Here is a 19,620-nt window from a genome sequence, read left to right as displayed (position 1 = left end):
TAGTAGAAAAGGGGTTTCACCATGTTGGTCAGGCTGGTCTTGAACTCCTGACCTCACGTGATCCACCCACCTTGGCCTCCCAAAGTTCTGGGATTACAGGCATGAGCCACTGTGCCCAGCCTATGGCCAGACTATTAAAAAGCAGAAAAAAAAAAAAAAAAAATCCAAAGGTCAGAACTTCAAAGACTGAAAGATAAGCCCTCAAAAATGAGAAATAATTAGTGCAGGAATGCTGAAAATTTAAAAAGCCATGGTGTCCTCTTTCCTGCAAATGACAACATTATCTCTCCAGCAGTGGTTTGGAACTAGGCTGAGGCTGAGATGGCTTAAATGACAGAAGTAGAATTCATAATATAGATAGGAGCAAACTTAAGAAGATAAAATTCATGATAAAACAGTGCAGGAGCTGAAAGACAAAATAGTCAGTATAGAGAAAAACAAAACCAACCTGATACATCTGAAAAACACACTACAAGAATGTCATAATGCACAAGTATTAATAGCAGAATAGAACAAGTGGAGGAAGGAATCTCAGAACTTGAAGACTGGCTTTCTGAAATAAAACAGGCAGACAAGAATGGAGAAAAAAAGAATGAAAAGAAATGAACAAAACCTCTAAGAAATATGGAATTATGTAAAGAGACAAAATCTATGACTGACTGGTGTACCTGAAATAGATGGGAGGAATGGAACCAACTTGGAAAACACATTTCAGGATATCACCCATGAGAACTTCCCCAACCTAGTTATACAGGCCAATATTCAAATTCAGGAAATGCAGAGAACCTTAGTAAGATACTCCATGAGAAAATCATCACCGAGACACATAATCATCAGATTTTTCAAGGTCAAAATGAAGAAGAAAAGGTTAAGGGCAGCTGGAGAGAAAGGATAGGTCACCTGCAAAGGGAAGCCCATCAGACTAACAGCAGACCTCTCAGTAGAAACTCTACAAGCCAGAAGAGATTGGGGGCCAATATTCAATATTCTTAAAGAAAAGAAATTCCAACCCAGAATTTTATATTAGGCCAAACTAAACTTCATAAGCAAAGGAGAAATAAAATCCTTTTCAGACAAGCAAATGCTAAGGGAATTCGTTACCACCAGACTGCCTTACAAGAGCTCCTAAAGGAAGCACTAAATATGGAAAGGAAAGACCATTACCAGCCACTACAAAAACACACTGAAGTACACAGTCCAGTGACACTATAAAGCAACCACATAAACAAGCCTGCAAAATAACCAGCTAACATCACGATGACAGGATCAATTCCACACATATCAATACTAACCTTCAATGTAAATGGGCTAAATGTCCCAATTAAAACACACAGAGTGGCATGTTGGATAGAGAGCTAAGACCCATTGGTATGCTGTCTTCCAGACACTCATTTCACATGTAATGACACATATAGGCTCAAAATAAAAGGATGGAGAAAAATCTACCAAGCAAATAGAGAAACAGAAAAAAGCAGGGGTTGCAATCCTAGTTTCTGACAAAACAGACTTTAAGCCAACAAAGATTTAAAAAGACAAAGAGGACATTACATAATGGTAAAGGATTCAACTCAACAGGAAGATCGAACTTTCCTAAATGAACTTGCTTTATGAATCTGGGTGCTCCTGTGTTGGGTGCATATGCACCCAGATTTATAAAGCAAGTTCTTAGAGACCCTCAAAGACTCATAGACTCCCACAATATAATAATGGGGATTTTAACATCCAACTGACATTAGACATATCATCAAGACAGAAACTTAATAAAGATATTTAGGACCTGAACTCAGCACTGGATCAAATGGAACCTGGTAGACATCTACAGAACTCCTCATCAAAAAACAACAGACTATATGTTCTTCTGATTGCCACATGGCACTTAATCTAAAATTGATCACATAATCAGAAGTAAAACCCTCCTTAGCATATGTAAAAGAACTGAAATAATAACAAACAGTCTCTCAGACCACAGCACAATAAAATTAGAACTCAAAACTAAAAAATTCCCTTCTGTGTGACTTTGGGGTAAATAATGAATTTAAGGCAGAAATCAAGAAGTTCTTTGAAACTAATGAGAACAAAGATACAGCATACCAGAATCTCTGGGACACAGCTAAGGCAGTGTTTTTTTTTTTTTTTTTTTTTTTTGAGACGGAGTCTCGCTCTGTCCCCCAGGCTGGAGTGCAGTGGCCGGATCTCAGCTCACTGCAAGCTCCACCTCCCGGGTTCACGCCATTCTCCTGCCTCAGCCTCCCGAGTAGCTGGGACTACAGGCGCCCGCCACCGCTCCCGGCTAATTTTTGTATTTTTTTAGTAGAGACGGGGTTTCACGTGTTAGCCAGGATGGTCTCGATCTCCTGACCTCGTGATCCACCCACCTCGGCCTCCCAAAGTGCTGGGATTACAGGCTTGAGCCACCGCGCCCAGCCAAGGCAGTGTTAAGAGGGAAATTTATAGCACTGAATGTCCACATGAAAAAGTTTAACAACCTAACATCATAATTAAAAGAACTAGAGACCCAAGAGCAAACCAATCACAAAGCTAGCAGAAGACAAGAAACAGTCAAAATCGGAGGTGAACTAAAGGAAATAGAAAAGAAAAACTATTCAAAAGAACAATGAGTCCAGGAGCTGCCTTTTTGAAAAAAAAAAATGTAAAATAGACCACTAGCTAAACTAATAAAGAAGAAAAGAGAGAAGATTCAAATAAACACAATCAGAAATGATAAGGGGATATCACCACTGACCCCACAGAAATACAAACAACCATCAGAGAATATTATGAACACATCTAAGCACACAAACTAGAAAATCTAGAAGAAATAGATAAATTCCTGGACACATACACCATCCCAAGACTGAACCAGGAATAGACTGAATCCCTGAACAGATCAATAACAAGTTCTGAAATTGAGGCAGTAATAAATAGCTTACCAACCCTAAAAAGCCCAAGACCAGATGGATTCACAGCTGAATTCCACCAGAGGTACAAAAAAGAGCTGGTACCATTCCTACTGAAACTATTTCAAAAAACTGAGGAGGAGGGACTCCTCCCTAACTCATTCTATGAAGCCAGCATCATCCTGACACCAAAACCTAGCAGATACAACAAAAAAAGAAAACTTCAGGCCAGTATCTTTGATGAATATCAAAGCAAAAAATTCTCAACAAAATACTGGCAAACTGAATCCATCAGCACATCAAAAAGCCTATCCACCATGATCGAGTAGGCTTCATCCCCAGGATGCAAGGTTAGTTCAACATAGGCAAATCAATAAATGTGAGTCATCACATAAACAGAACTAAAGACAAAAAAAAAAAAAAAAAAAAAACCAACATAATTATCTCAATAGATGCAGAAAAGGTTTCCAATAAAATTCAATATCCCTGCATGTTAAAAACTCTCAATAAACTACTATTGAGGGAACATACCTCAAAATAATAAGAGCCATATATGACAAAATCACTGTCAACATCATACTAAATGGGCAAAAACTGGAAGCATTCCCCTTGAAAACTGGCAAAGACAGGGACGCTCTTTCTCACCAGTCCTATTCAACATAGTATTGAAAGTTCTGGCCAGGGCAATCAGGCAAGAGAAAGCAATAAATGGCATTAAAATAGGAAGAGAGGAAGTCAAACTGTCACTGTTTGCAGATGACATGATCCTGTATCTAGAAAACTCCATTGTCTCAGCCCAAATGCTTCTTAAGCTGATAAACAAGTTCAGAAAAGTCTCAGGATACAAAACCTATGTGCAAAAATTACTAGCACTCCTATAAACCAGCAACAGTCAAGCCAAGAGCCAAATCAGAAACAAACTCTCATTCATGATTGCCACAAAAGGTGTAAAATACCTAGGAAAATAATTAATTAGGGAAGTGAAAGTTCTCTACAAGGAGAGTTACAAACCACTGTTCAAATAAATCAGAGATGACACAAGCAAATGGAAAAACATTCCATACTCATAGATAGGAAGAATCAATATTGTGAAAATAGCCATACTGTCCAAAGAAATTTATAGATTTATTGCTATGCCCATTAAACTACCATTGACGCTCTTCACAGAACTAGGAAAAAAATATTTTAAAATCCACATAGAACCAAAAAACAGCACAGAATAGCCAAGGCAATCCTAAGCAAAAAGAACAAACTATATCTGACTTCAAACTATACTACAAGGCTACAGTAACCAAAACAGCATGGTCCTGGCACAAAAACAGACACACAGACTAATGAAACAGAATACAAAACCCAGAAATAAATGCACACCTACAACTACCTAATCTTCAACAAATCTGACAAAAACAAGCAATGGAGAAATGATTCTCTATTCAATAAATGGTGTTGGAATAACTGGCTAGCCATAAACAGAAAACTGAAACTGGACCCCTTCCTTACACCATATACAAAAGTTAACTCTGAAGACAGAGTTAACTTTTTAAGATCTGAAGACAGAAATGCACTGGGCATATGCCCAAAGGAATAGGAATCATTCTATTATGAAAACACATGCATGGGTACATTTGTTGCAGCACTATTCACAATAGCAAAGCCATGGGATCAACCCAAATGTCCGTCAGTGATAGACTGGATAAACAACATGGAATGCTATGTAGCAATTAAAAAAATAAGATCCTGTCCTTTGAAGAGACATGAATGGAGCTGGAGGCCATTATCCTTAGCAAACTAACACAGGAAGAGAAAACCAAATACCACATGTTCTCACTTATAAGTGGGAGCTAAATTATGAGAACACATGGGCACACAGAGGGGAACAACACACACTGGGGCCTCTCAGAGGGTGGAGGCTGGGAGGAGGGAGAGGATCAGGAAAACTAACTAATGAGTACTAGGCTTAATACCTGAGTGATAAAATAATCTATACAACGAACCCCCATGACACAAGTTTACCTATGTTACAAACCTGCACATGTACTTCTGAAGTTAAAATAAATTTTTATAATAAGAAAAAATGTGATGCATGGAGTTAGCTCTTGCAAGACAGGATGAGTTAGTTGCAGCACACAACATTGACAACAAAAATAATGGAAATCCAATTTTGAGATAAAAGGCATCACATTGGTGACAGAATCAATCTCTCTCTCTCTCTCTCTTTCTCTCTCCCTGCACCAACCTATGTCACTGCATCAAATAATAGAGGAAAATATGGATTTGGAGTCAGAAAACTTAAGAATGTGCCCCAAGTCAATCACTTATTTGTTTTAAGATCTTGTGCCATTCCTTGCACCATATAGGCCTCAGTTTTTTCATCTGTATAATAAGTCTAATACTGGTGATCCCAACTATCTTGCAGAATTGTCATGGGAATCACATGCAATCACATGTGCATGTGCTGCACATATTTAAGAATAAACTTCTTATACTTTCCCTATCCATCAGGCAAACATTGCTCAGAGTTGGACTCTGTAGCAACGTCAGGTGAATATTCAATTGCATGAATTCTGAATAGAAAACTATAAATGATGAGTCATCACCTAGCAAAAGAATGTCATGCCTAGTGCCTCCGGCAATTAGAGCTTCTAGCACACTTTATTTTTCCTGATTTCTCTAATAATAGGTAGTTCTTCTATAATTAACTTCCTACCGTTTTTGAATGAGTAGAAAAACTAGTTGCTGAAGGCAAAGTCTTGATAACATTCACACAAATACGTGTGCTTCTTTGACATATTCTCTTCTTAAAATCAGCTGCTCTCTTTGTATACATCCCATGGACCAAACCCTTGCAGGAATATTCTAAAGAGTCGCCTACTCACTATCTGTCAATTACCTTGTAGAAAGTGTATTATTAATGGCAGCAATTGCTTTCTGACCTCCTTGCCATAATCCATTTTCATCCATTAAGGCATTACATTATCCACTTAGCAAACCATGAATCATAAATGAAATATTGATTTAAAAAATTATAAACTGCTTTACATTAAAAAACAGTTCTACAAAATGAAACTTCAAAACTAAAATAAAAATGCATACAATTTAAAAGGCACAGTGCAGTTCAAAGACTTATGTAGTGATCAAATAAACATGGTCATGTTTAGTTTCTTTTTATGAGAACTTTATTTTCAAGATTTTAAAATTGTGTGTTCCTTGGATTTATCCCCACTTTATTGCATACATTTGGATAAACTTAGATCTTTTACTAAAACAAATAAAAGTATGCTTTAAAAACCACAAACCCACTTTCTCAATGGGAAATTTAAGTCTCAGTTTCAGAAATGGAAATGAAGACCATTCAAGAGGGGGGATTCTAGAGTAATTTACTATATCAAATATTATGAAGGGTCTTTCAATAATATTCATTTTCTTTACAGCATAACAAAGGAAATTTGATCTTCTGTAAAAAATGATACCTCACAAGATTCATAGATCCAAAAGTAGTGTGTTTTTACTAAACTTACCAAACTAAGTTACTCTTTTTCAATACCATTCATCAATTAACCCGCATTTTGTTAAATTTGGCTAGTATATTTTCACTTTTCTGACGGTAGTCAGTTACTCTGGTAAACTAGTCACACAAGTGAAAAGTGAGGTATTAGGCATAGAAGTATAAACTTGTTTCTTTAAATGGAATAATGTGAGAAAAGCAGTTAAATCCATCATGATAAATAATCTCTTTTGGACACAACTTCACCTCTATCATCTGGAAAGGATTATGGTTTACACAAAGGAGAGTTAGCTCCAACTTTAAAATTGTAAAATCCAGTGCTGAAAAGCTGAATTTCTGAAATGCAGAGATGCTAATTAAAAGGGTAGGGTGGTGAACTCTGCTATTTTCTGGCCTCACTTTTAAAGCACAGAGATCCTCAAATACCTGAAAGAAAAATGATTATCTCAAGGTGAAACATTCTTATGGGGAAAACAGATCTATCTATATCTACATCTATGTCTTAACCTACATTATATTCCACCATTCACAAAAGAAGTACATCTGATACCCCCTGAGCTCATTCATATGCTGAGATAGCCAATGAATGAATCATGAGGATGGATGTCCATGCCCTTATTACTGAAGTCTCAGTAAATGTGAAGTAAATGAATATGTTGACTCACATGCTACAGACCAGTGAGGACTTCTGTTTTCTAGTACATCACTGACATTTGTTTTCTAAGCATCTCAATTCCCACATAAGAGATAAACTTGAGGTTTGAATATCAGTATGGCATGGGCAAGGCCCTAGGTCAGTTGTGCAGGGAACACCAATCAGGAAAAAGAGATTACATTAGCTACGTTTTAAGGTATTCTCTGACTCAAAAATTCTGACAGTTCTCACCTCTTCTTGGTCAAGTATATCCCATCATAAAATGTTTCTGTGGCTAAGTGACAATGGAGATGACATGAAGTTAATAATAAAGGGAAAATGATGGAAAGAAAGAGGAGAAAGAGAGACAGCAAAAAAAAAAAAAAAAAAAAAAAAAGGAAGGAGATAAACATAGGAAAAGAGAGGGAAAAAATGAATACCACTATGTACCTATTAGAATGGCCAAAATCTAGAACACCGACAACACCAAATGTTAATGAGGATGTGAAGCAACAGAAATGCTCATTTATTGCTAGTGGGAATGTGAAATGGTACAGCCACTTTGAAAGACAGCTTGACAGTCTTATAAACCTAAACATACTCTTACCATATGATCAAGCAATAACTGAGCTCTTTGGCATTCACCCAAAGGAGTTGAAAATTTATATCCATTCAAAAACCTGCAAATGAGTGTTTATGACAGTCTTATTTAAAATTGTCAAAACTTGGAAGCAACAAAGATGTTCAACCTTCCATAGGTGAATGGATACATAAACTGTGGTATATCCAGGCAATGGAATATTATTAAGCACTAAAAAGAAATGAGCAATCAAACCATGAAAAGATGTGGAGGAAACTTAAATGCATGTTATTAAGAAGAGACAATATGAAAAGACAACATATTGTATGATTACACTCATGTGACATTCTAGAAAAGACAAAACTGCGGAAAAGGCAAAAGAGTGGTTGCCAGAGGTTAATTGGTGGGGTATAAATAGGAGAAGCAGAAGGGATTTTTAGGGTAGTGAAAATACTCTGTATAATATTACAATGGTGGATGTATGTCATTATACATTTATCCCAATCCTTACAAAGCACAGCATCAAGAGTGAACCCTAATGTAAATTACGGACTTTGGGTAGTTAGGATGTCAATGTAGGTTCATCAGTTGCAATAAATGAACCACTTTGGTGGAGGGTTGTTTTTCTTTTATTTTTATATTTAATTCTTGTGAGTACATAGTAGATATATACATATTTATGGGGTATATGGTATATTTTTATATAGGTATACAATGTGTAGTAATCACATCAGGGTAAATGGGTTATCCTTACTGCAAGAGTTTATCCTTTGTGCTACCAACAATCTATTTATACTCTTTTAGTTATTTTTAAATGTACAATTAAATTATTATTGACTCTAGTCATCCTATCATGCTATCAAATTCTCGATCTTATTCATGGGGGAGGCTGTGTGCATGTGGGAGCAGGGACTTTATGGGAACTCTCTGTACTACCTTCTCAACTTTGCTGTGAACTTGAAACTGCTGTAAAAAATAAAATCTTTAAAAATAAACAAATGTTCTAAACAAAGAAAGGAGAAGTTGTATAGAGGAAATTTTAAAAAGAAAAGGAAGAAGGAAGCACAGGAGGAAATAAGAAGAGAGAGATGGCTTGAGGGGATGAGCGCAGAGAGCTGAAGGAAAGGATGTGAGTAGCCATCCTCACACTTCGAACAGATAGAGGTGTGGAGAAATACTTGTGGATTAAAGACTCAGTGGATGGAGAGCGGGTTTCAGCTAATCCATGTGGAAGGGGTTGTAAAATAGAGCCTCCAGTGAGTACTCTGCCACCCTTGCCCCTAGAATCCTCACTCTGCAAGATGACCAAGAGCTGTGTCTCCCTCAAATTCATATGTTGACATCCTAATCCCCAATGTGATGGTATTAGGAGATGGGAATCCTTGTGAGATCATTAGTTCATAAATGGGATTAATGCCCCAATAAAATAGACGCCAGAGAGCACTCTCACTCCTCCCACATGAGGATACAACCAGGAGGCAGCCATCTGCAACCCAGAAGCTGACTCTCACCAGAACTCAATCATACCAGCACCTTGATCTCGGATTTCCACCCTCCATAACTGTGAAAAATAAATTTCTGTTGTTTATAAGCCGTACAGTCTATGGTACGTTCTCATGGCAGCCAGAATTGAGTCAACTCTCCTAGCCCATGGCCTGACCTCTTCTAGCTATGTCCTGACCTTGCTCTATCTAACCAGGAATGGACTCCCGGCATTACTGGCTTTGGTGTGCACATGGCCCATTCTCCAAATAGCCAAGTAATGCTTCAGCCTCCTTGAAAAATGCAAGAGGAAACAATCAGAAGCAGGTCATGATCTTACAAGAAGCCAGGGAAGTCTTTGACTGTTTGACTGTTAAATCAATCTGTGAAGTCAAGACTTTAGCCTTCAAACACAGCATATTGGTCACAGCCTGCTCCCTAGGAGCTGTCTTCACCTTACAGGTTTCCAGATCTTTGATGAGCTCCAATTCAAATGTAGAAGTCTGGGTCTTAGATTGCCAGTTACCACTCCTTCTTCTCATCCAGTTTCTCTTTGTCTCCAAAATGATGCTAAGTTCCCCTCTCATCCCATGTCTTCCAACTCTGAAGAATTTCCTAACTGATCAATCCCCATAATCAACTCCAAATCCAACCCATGTAGACATATTTGTTGTGTACATGAGCCTTCAGATGAAAGGGTCTGAGGGTTGGGATAGGTACAGGCAATGTCCAGAGCCACACTGAGTGTTATCTAGAGAATATGTGCTGGATATCTTCTATTTTCTCCTCCAGATCCCGTTCTCCATCATCTCCACCCTGCTCCATGACCCAATCGGCTGCTCTGTGTGAACCACATCAGCAAGATTCCTGCATCCTCACGTCTAGCTGAACTCAACCAATAGGAATTATCAGCAGGAGATTAAAAGAAAGGAGTAAAGTACTGTCAAGATGTTTATTTCCCTGGTCTTTTCTGCCAAAGGTGCACAAAACCAGACACTAGTTAAAGGCATTCAGGACAGATTTTATGCAGTAATAACTATCATAATAGAATAGAGAGTCCAGTGTGAACTGAACTTCACCAAAACAAAAAGCAGGTGTCTTTTTAAAGCCTGGGGTATGCTAGGGGAAAGGCACTGAAGGGAAGAAGAAGAGGGCTTGGTCCATGTGCTTAGGCCATCTGAGTCTGTTAATTGGTGTTTATCAAAGTTGGGTCCTGATCCCTGCAGAGACTAGGAGACAGGGGCCCTATATTCAGGTGCTGGCTGGAACAAATAATAAATTCTTTTGGCAGGCTTTCCTAGGCAGGAACCTAAGGGGACTGGAGTCATAATCCTAGAGATGTGACCTTGAGCTATTAGACTATGCTAGTGGTTACATCTCTTCATGCAGAGGATTGGATGGAATCTTTAAGGGCCAAGACAGTTCTATTTTCAGTTATCATTTCCCTAACAGGTCCATTGTGGGACAGCTGCCTCTCTTGACCCATGCTTTCATCTCCTGACAGGTAGCCCTCTCCATACAGCCCTTCTCTCATTGGATTCTGGTGACCATCCCCTCCTCTTGCATCTTCAGGTATAAGAGTGGGTAGTGGTACTCTTGATATTAATACTATTCCTCATGGTTTTTCTATACTGTGACCACAGTTTTGTAAAAAGTACTTTAATAAATATGCAGTAACTGTGGTTCTCAGTGTTCTCCCATATCTCTTGAAGCATTTCAGCATGCTTTGTTTGACTTACTGCACCTACATCCTGTGCCTGCAAACATTTTCTGGAACTTTGGAAGTCTCCTTTGCTCACAACTCTAGGAGGCCAGCTGTGCTGGGAAAATAACGTCCTCCACCCCGAGCAGATCTCCACCAACGGCTCTCAGGATTTGGTGAATAAACACCCAGCTCCTGCATTCTTGGGTAGTATCATGCTAAGGCATGTGTTTTCAACCACTTTGCATATAGAGTTTTCCTATGTAATAAACTCTAGTCACCCAATCTCAGTTATCTATTCTTGCCTAGGAAACCAATCTAAACTTAGAGTGACTTAATACAATAAACATATTATTTGCTTATAGTTCTGTGGATCCGCAGTTTTGATTGGGTATAGCTGAGTGCTTCTTCTACTGATCTCATCTGGAATTACTCATTTGGTTACATCACTTGGGAGATCAAGTGGCAGCAGGTTTCTCTAGGGGATCTCCGGCTCCACATGGTCTCATCCTCTGGGGGCCTAGTATGGGCTTCTTCCCAGGGTCATCTCAGAACATTTCTAAGAGGACAAGTAAATAAAGAGCAAGACCTCTTGAGGACTAGCCCCAATATCACTTCGACTATGTTCTGTTGATCAAAGCAAATCACAAAGCCAGACAAGATTCAAGGGTTAGGGAAATAGTCTTGCTCTTCAGAATTCACAATTGTTTTCAATCTATCACACTCACTAGGACAGTTGACTTTCCTCTCCCATTAGAGGATAGCAGTAGGATAGCTGCCTTTCCTCCCCAATACAGAGGAAAGCTGTACTTTCCTCTATCACACTCCCATTCCCCTACTAGCATTCTCTTCACCTTCGAAATAAGAAGTTGCACTAAAATTATTGTCTCAATGTCTGGGTGAACCTGAACTCTCTTAAAATTATTTTAATTTCAGTGTTTCATTTGTTTATTGCTGATATAGAATGGTATTAGATATTATACAATTTAGTTCAAGGCTTGAAAAGGGCACAGGGTTTTAGGAATTCCCATATAATGTTGCCAATAAGAGGTGGGGGTGTCTTACTGTGATAGATATTACTAGTGCCCATCCATATTTCTGATGATTTTTCCCTTCCATTTGTGCAAGAGAATTGTGCTTCCCACACCCCTTGAAGTTAAACATAGCCATATGGTTTGCTTTAGCCAATAAACCATGAGTGGATGTGGTACAGAGTATGTATGCTTGCCTCAAGAAAGAGGGCATAGGCCAGATGTGGTGGCTCATGCCTATAATCCCAGCACTTTGGGAGGCCAAGGCAGGCGGATCACCTGAGGTTGGGAGTTTGAGACTATCCTGACGAACATGGAGAAACCCCATCTCTACTAAAAATACAAAATTAGCTGGGCATGGTGGCGCATGCCTATAATTCCAGCTACTTGGGAGGCTGAGGCAGGAGAATTGCTTGAACCTGGGAGGCAGAGGTTGCAGTCAGCTGAGATGGCGCCATTGCATTCTAGTCTGGCCAACAAAGCGAAACTCAAAAAAAAAAAAAAAAGAAAAAAAAGAAAAATTAAAAATAAGGAAGGAAGGAAGGAAGGAATTTAAATTCCAACAACCAACATCCAGAGCTTCTCATTATTTTCCTGAGAACCTCTAAAAGTAAGTAGTTGAGGTAAAACTCAATGGGAGGACCTGAGCGATCACTCTCTTTTTGTAGAAGGCTGGAGGATTTCAGTGTGGCTGATGTTTTCCTGTTGAAGGAGCTCTTAAGGAATTTGGTACCATGGAATACTATGCAGCCATAAAAAAGGATGAGTTTGTGTCCTTTGTAGGGACATGGATGTAGCTGGAAACCTTCATTCTCAGCAAACTATCACAAGAACAGAAAACTAAACACTGCATGTTCTCACTCACAGGGGGGAATTGAACAATGAGATCACTTGGACACAGGAAGGAGAACATAACACACCGGGGCCTGTTGTGGGGTGGGGGGATGGGGGAGGGATAGCATTAGGAGACATACCTAATGTAAATGACGAGTTAATGGGCACAGCACACAAACATGGCACATGTATACATATGTAACAAATCTGCACGTTGTGCACATGTACCCTAAAACATAAGGTATAATTTAAAAAAAAAAAAAAAGAAATGGAGTGAATCGACAGTCAAGAGCCAAGCGTTCCTTTGAACCTCTTTAGGAGCCAAAGCTCAATTGCAAAAACTATGCATTTCACAATACATACGGTGGTTTCTAGCAACAATCAATCAAAAATTGAAATTAGGCTGTCTAAGAAACATCTAGATGCAACCTAAATGCCCATCAATTTTAGACTGGGTAAAGAAAATGTGGTACATATGTATCATGGAATGTTATGAAGCCATAAAAAAGAATAAAAGAATAAGATCATGTCCTTTGTGGGGACATGAATGGAACTAGAGCAAACTAACACAGGAACAGAAAACCAAATACCACGTTCTCACTTACAAGTGAGAGCTAAATGATGAAAATACACGGACACATAGAGGGGAACAGCACACACTGGAGCATTTCAGAGGGTGGAGGGTCGGGGGAGGGAGAGGATCAGGAAAAATAACTAATAGGTACTACGCTTAATACTTGGGTGATAAAATAATCTGTACAACAAACCCCATGACACAAGTTTACCTATGTAACAAACCTGCACATGTACCCCTGAACTTAAAATAAGTTTTTTAAAAAAAGCCATCTAGATTAAATGTCTTTTAGTTTGAACTTTTATTTTGGCTTGGATTTATTCCTCAAAATCCCCATGGCCAGGAAATTAATTGTATCTCACAGATATCCCACTGCATCTGTAGTTGGCTCTAAGAAATGAATTGATTTTTATTTTTACTTTAGCCATCTCCCTGCTCTTTGGGGGTATACAAAATAAATGTAGGACTTTCTTGTTTTGAGAGTACCTCAATATTTGACAACAATGGTCATGAACAGTCTTCTTATTACCTTCTTTCTCACCTCAGGCTTCTGGTTGCCATTGAATTTTCATTATGCCCTTTACTTACAAATTATGTTATTTATCTAATGTATTAATTTACATGAGAAAAAAACAATACATTTTTATAAAATTTTAAACAATAGAGCGCTATCTAGAATAAAATGCTAAAGTCCCCTTTTATCATCTTATAACACCCACTGTAAACTTTTTTAACAGTTGGGTATATATTCTCTCAGATTCAGTTTTATACATTCGCATTCTATATGTGCATATACAAAAACAAACTGTAATTTGTTCTTGTTTTATACAAATGGAATTATATTACAGATTTTATATGCCTCCATTCATTTATATATTTCTATTGAGCACTAGTTTTAGAGATGTTGCTATAGCAGAACATACAGAGATATCTCATTTTATTTAATGGTTGCAAAATTGTTTCATAGTATGACTGCATTGTAATTTGACATTCCCTTATGAATAGTCATTAAGTGATTTTCATTTTTTTACTACTGAAAACAATGCTAAAATAAACATTTTGTGTATGTATCTTTGTGGATACATCCTAATATTTCTCATAGGATAGATTTTTACTAGATTTTAATAGTTCCTATTAAACAATTAGAAACTGTTAAACAAATACTATTAATTGTTTAATAGAAAGATTTAGACACTGAAGTTTTTCGTAGAGTCTATCATAGTCTCCTTTTATTTTTCTATAGTCTTCAGGCTGTGCTAACTTGAAAATCCATCGGTAGCACATTCATTTGTCAATTTTCACATGACAGCATATCTTAGCCTGAGATGACTGATACAGATAATGGTACTCAGAATAAGATGCTTGGATTACAACAGTACATAGATATACGGCACTGGCTTTAGGGCCAGACAATGGAGAATGACATGTTGCAGCTGAAAAGATGGTAATTCCCAATATGCAATGGTGCAATCGCCAACAAAACTTTTCCCTGGCAACTTGGAAAATAGATAATATAACAAATGAACTGATGACTTTAAGTAAAGTAATTGGGAAGGAGAAAGTTATTAGCAAGTATTGGTTGTTACTGGCCATATTTGACAAAGTATTGGAATAAAGAGATGAACTTATTAAAGAATTACCCATTTACAGAGATTAAAGGAACCAGAATCCAGAAATTTCAGGATGGCAAATTGAAAGATGCCACTGTTACTCCTCAGCAATCCTTTGAACAAGAAAGGACAATTAATATTTAGCCTTTTCCTGTAGCAATGAACACTTAGAGCTCTGAGGCAAGTCACCGAAGGGACCCAACATCCTTTACATAGTACTCCTTTAAAAACGCATACACCGAACATGCTCATGGCTAAGCAATCAGACAACCCCAAATTAATCAATGTTCAATACACCGACTGACTGATACTCCTCAAAAATATCAGTGTCATGAAAGACAAAGAAAGACACTGAAAATACATGGCAACTAAATGCAATCTGGGGTCCTGAGTTAGAAAATAAATAGCACTTTTGGGATAATTGAATAAATTTTAATATGGCCTATACGTTAGATAAAAACGTTGTATCAATGTTAGATTATTTGAATTTGATTATTATAATGTGGTTATATAAAAGCATGTCCTTATCACATGCTGAAATATTTAGGATTTAATATAATCACTATAACTTACTGTCAAATGGTTCAGCAACAATCAGTGTGTGTGTGTGTGTGTGTAAAGAAAGTCAGAAAGAAAGAGAAAAATCTAAAAAGAGGGAGAGAATATAAATGTGGAACAATATTAATAATTGGTGAAAAGGAAAATATATGAGAATTACACCATTCTTACTACTTTTGTGTACATTTGAAATTTTTCAAAAGAAAAGTTAAAAAAATAGGCCTTGGAACAAGATCACAATATCTTAGCCCTGATACCTTTGAAGTTAAAATCTTTGAATAAGGTAGCACTCAATAAATCATTTAGGTTAGACATAGTGGCTTAACTAAATGAGAATAAAGGTGTGATTCTTCCACAAAAGTCGAATGGGCTTAAGATATTTATGTCTCAAAAATAATTAGGGGTGCAGCTACTGGCATATGGAGCCAACAGAGATCAAATAGATAAAAACCAGCTAAGTTTTCAGCGAATGCTATTGTCATGGGACCACTAGCCTTGACTAAAAGACTCTGAGTAATCAAAACTTAAAACAATCATTGCTTCCAACCCTCCGTGTGCAAGAAGCAGGCAGAGAAAGATGCTCAGCTTCCACAGAGGGCATATTCGCCAGTGCTTTTTCTCAGACAAGGTCAAGAAGAATAACGGAAAAGCCAGAACCTCCCAGAGGACAGTGCTCAGAGGTTGGAAGACAATGGACCTGGAGCAGAACCTGAGCCCAAAGGAAAAATTCTCACCCCTAGAATAAGGGTCCTTAGAATATGATTTCAGAATTGCGATGGAAGACAAATTGCTGTGAGCCTCATTCTTTCTGAATGTGGGGGTTTATGGGGGTTATTAAGTTTTTGTCCCATTATTGTCTGCTGAATTTTAGATGTATAATGTGTCCTTTTACTTCACAGAACTCTTGATCTAGAGAAAGCACAAGAGAAAAAAAAAATACACGAGATCCTAAACTTTGAGCCTAATACAGTGATTGCATGGGAGTTTGTAGTTGTTTCTCTTGGGAGAAAGGTGATGTGTGGATTTTTTATGAGAAAGAGAAGGCAGATAAGTCTGCTACATTGTATTTTATTGAAAATCTTTGCATAGACGCCCTGTAAGAAAATTATATATTCAGCCCTATTAAGGTCAGACTTAGCCATCTGACTTCGTTTGGTATGTGAAATATAAGCAAAAGTGATATGTACTATTTCTGAAGGGAAATTTTAACATCCGTTATCCCTTTTGCCAAGCTCTCCTTTACCTTTTCTATGAGACCACGATGTCCGAGGTAGAAGCTGCTACATCAGTCTTAATTAAAGTGAATAAAGGAAACATGAAATATTCCCAATCAAATCATGACAGATATGTAATTTGAGAAAGAAAGAAACTCTGGAGATTTTGAAAAAGAGATTGCTAGGTTTGCTTATTATTGTATAATAACTTAGGACAGGTTTATTAATATAGGAATTAATAAAATAAAATTTTGCTATAAGCTGTTTACAAATAGCACACCCAGAAGATAAAGACACAGGAAAGGTGAAAGTAAAAGGATAGGGGCCAGGCACAGCTTCTCACGCCTGTAATATCAGCACTTTGGGAGGCCAAGGCGGGCAAATCACTTGAGGTCAGGAGTTTGAGACTAGCCTGGCGAACATGGTGAAACCCCATCTCTACTAAAAGTGCAAAAATTACCTGGGTGTGGTGGTGCACTCCTATAATTCCACCTACTCCAGAGGCCAAGGCAGGAGAATCGCTTGAACTCTGAACCCGGGAGGTGGAGGTTGCATGGAGCCGAGATCACACCACTGCATTCCAGCCTGGGCAACAGAGCGAGACTCCATCTCAAAAAAGAGAAACAAAGTAAAAAAATAAAAAATGATATATCAGAAAATAATAAACGAAAATAAAATTGTGGTAACTGCATGTTAATAGAGATGTTAATCACACTAAATAGACTTTAAGACAAAAAGTGTTATTGGGAATGGAGTGATTTCCTACAGGGTGATAAAACTTTTAATTTCAAAAAGGTATAACAGTTCTTACTACGTATGCACTTCATAATGTAGCCTCAAAAATAGAAATCAAAGATTGATAAAACTACTGGGAGAATTTGACAAACCCTTCATTTTAGTGAGATGTTTAAGCACACTTTTCTCAATTACTGATAGAATTGGTAGAAAAATTAATTTATAGAAGATACAGAAGAAATAAAATATACATTTTTGTCAAGCAATAAGAACATTTACACAAATTGATCACATGTTTGGCTATAAAGCATGTTTCAAAAAAACACAAAGAACTGGTATCATACAGATCATGTGCTCTGATACAATACATTTTAGAAGTTGTGTTAGTCCATTTGCATTGCAACAAAGAAATGTCTGAAGCTGGGTAATATGTAAAGAAAAGGGGCTTATTTGACTTATCGTTCTGCAGGCTGTACAAGAAGCATGGTGCCAGCATCTGCTTCTGATAAGGACCTCAGGCTGCTTGCACGTATGGCAGAAGGTAAAGGACAGCCAACTTATCATATGACAAGAAAGAGAGAGACAAGAGACAAGAGAGGAGAGATGCCAGGCTGTGTTAAACAACAAAAACAACAAGCTCTCACGTGAAATGATAGAGCAAGAACTCACCCATTAGGAGGAGAGGGCACCAAGTAGTTCGTGAGGGATCTGGCCCCATAACCCTAAGACCTCCCAGTCAGCCCCACCTCTCACACTGGAGATTAAATTTCAATGTAAGATTTGGAGGAGACAGACAGTCAAACTATGTCAGAAGTCAATACCAAATAAAGAAAAAAAAATTCATATATTTGGAAATTTAAAATACACTTCCTAAGTATTCTTGGGTCAAAGAAGAAATAAAAATGGAAACAAAAATGCCCAGAACTGAATGACAAAATACTACATTTTAAGCACGTGGAGCAGAGAAACAGTTGTGTTTTGAGGCCAATTTATGACTTAAAATGCTAATTTCTGAAAAGAAAAAGGGATAACAATTAGCAAAGCATAAACTTGTTAAATTAGAAAAATCAACGGAATAAATGGAAACTAAATTAAATTACATTACAAGGATCAGTAAAGTCAAAAGATTGTTCTTTGAGAAATCTAATAAATTTGACATAACTCTGGTGATAATCACCAAGAAAACAGAGAGACAACCCAAGTAAACAGTATTGGGAGTAAAAAAGATATATTCAAAAGGTAAGAAAGATTAAATTTATGCCAGCAAATTCGAATCTAGAATAATATATGCAGATTCCAAAAAAAAAAATCACTTAAAAAACTGTAACTAAGAAGAAATAAAAGGCTGATAGTTCCTAATGCACTACAGAAGTTGAATTCATAGTTAACTTTCCACAAAGAGAATACCAGGTTCAAATGTTTTCCAAGTAAGTCTCAACCTTTTAAGGAAAAATCATCCCAAATTTACACAAACTATTCTAGAGAATTGACAAAGAGGGAGTATTCCTCATTCATTCTATGAGGTCAGTGTAAAATGGACTCCTTGAAAAAAAAAGGATAGCATTAGAAAGAAATATTGTAGGTTGATTTCACACATAAATATAAATGCAAACATACTAAACAAAATACAAGCAAACTAAATTCAGCAACATATAAGAAAATAAAATACAGTCAGACAGTTGGGGTTATTGTAGTAATTCAAGTGGTTTCACATCAGAAAAATCTATACATGCAAATGCTGAAGGAATGGCACAATTAGAAAATCACCATTGTGCAACTCCTAATGAAATAATGGAGCTCAGCAATGATCATCAGTAGACACTAAAACCATTAAGTAGGTGAAAGATTGATGGGAAGGTTTTAATGGAAGGAAGAGGATGACACCATCTAAACCCACTTATCAATCTTAGTTTACTTAAAGCGGGACAACAGGGTGTGACAGGAGGTACACAGCCTTACCTGGGAAGTATTCTTAATCAAATTGAACCTAGAACTTTACATTTTACTATCAATTTACAAGAAATATGAGAGAAAAACAAGCTAAGTGATAATACAAAGAAATAATCAGCCAAATCCCTAACCCAGTTTCTACAAGTCAGTGACATATAGAAGTGAAAGGAATATTTTTATGGAATAAAAAAAAGCAACAAAACAAAATAAAAATGTTGTTCAGGTGCATTCTGAAATATTTATAGGTGAAATGACATGACCTTCACCTTAACGTACTCAAATAGTAGATAGTGAGAATGCTGGGGAGAGGGAAT

At 37.3% G+C, this 19,620-nt stretch overlaps 1 long non-coding RNA gene across 6 annotated transcripts in view; it reads left to right on the top strand.

Annotated features, from left to right (window-relative positions):
- The window catches only part of LOC112428728 (uncharacterized), a 74,684-nt gene extending 56,523 nt beyond the window's left edge, over positions 1-18,161 (top strand). For 5 of the 6 annotated variants that reach the window (XR_011626255.1, XR_011626258.1, XR_011626254.1 and 2 more), the window contains 3 exons: positions 9,891-10,035; positions 10,603-10,670; positions 10,811-11,118. This is a non-coding gene — a long non-coding RNA (uncharacterized lncRNA). Of the gene's footprint in view, positions 1-9,890; positions 10,036-10,602; positions 10,671-10,810; positions 11,119-17,825 lie in introns of those variants that run through there. The other variant, XR_011626257.1, reaches the window with a different exon arrangement.
- The last annotated feature ends 1,459 nt before the right edge of the window (positions 18,162-19,620 follow it).

This window comes from Macaca nemestrina, chromosome 7, assembly GCF_043159975.1.
Source record: "Macaca nemestrina isolate mMacNem1 chromosome 7, mMacNem.hap1, whole genome shotgun sequence".
Classification (NCBI taxonomy): domain Eukaryota; kingdom Metazoa; phylum Chordata; class Mammalia; order Primates; family Cercopithecidae; genus Macaca; species Macaca nemestrina.
The sequence above is the reverse complement of the archived record's forward strand: the minus strand, read 5'-3'. Positions and strand labels throughout refer to the sequence as shown.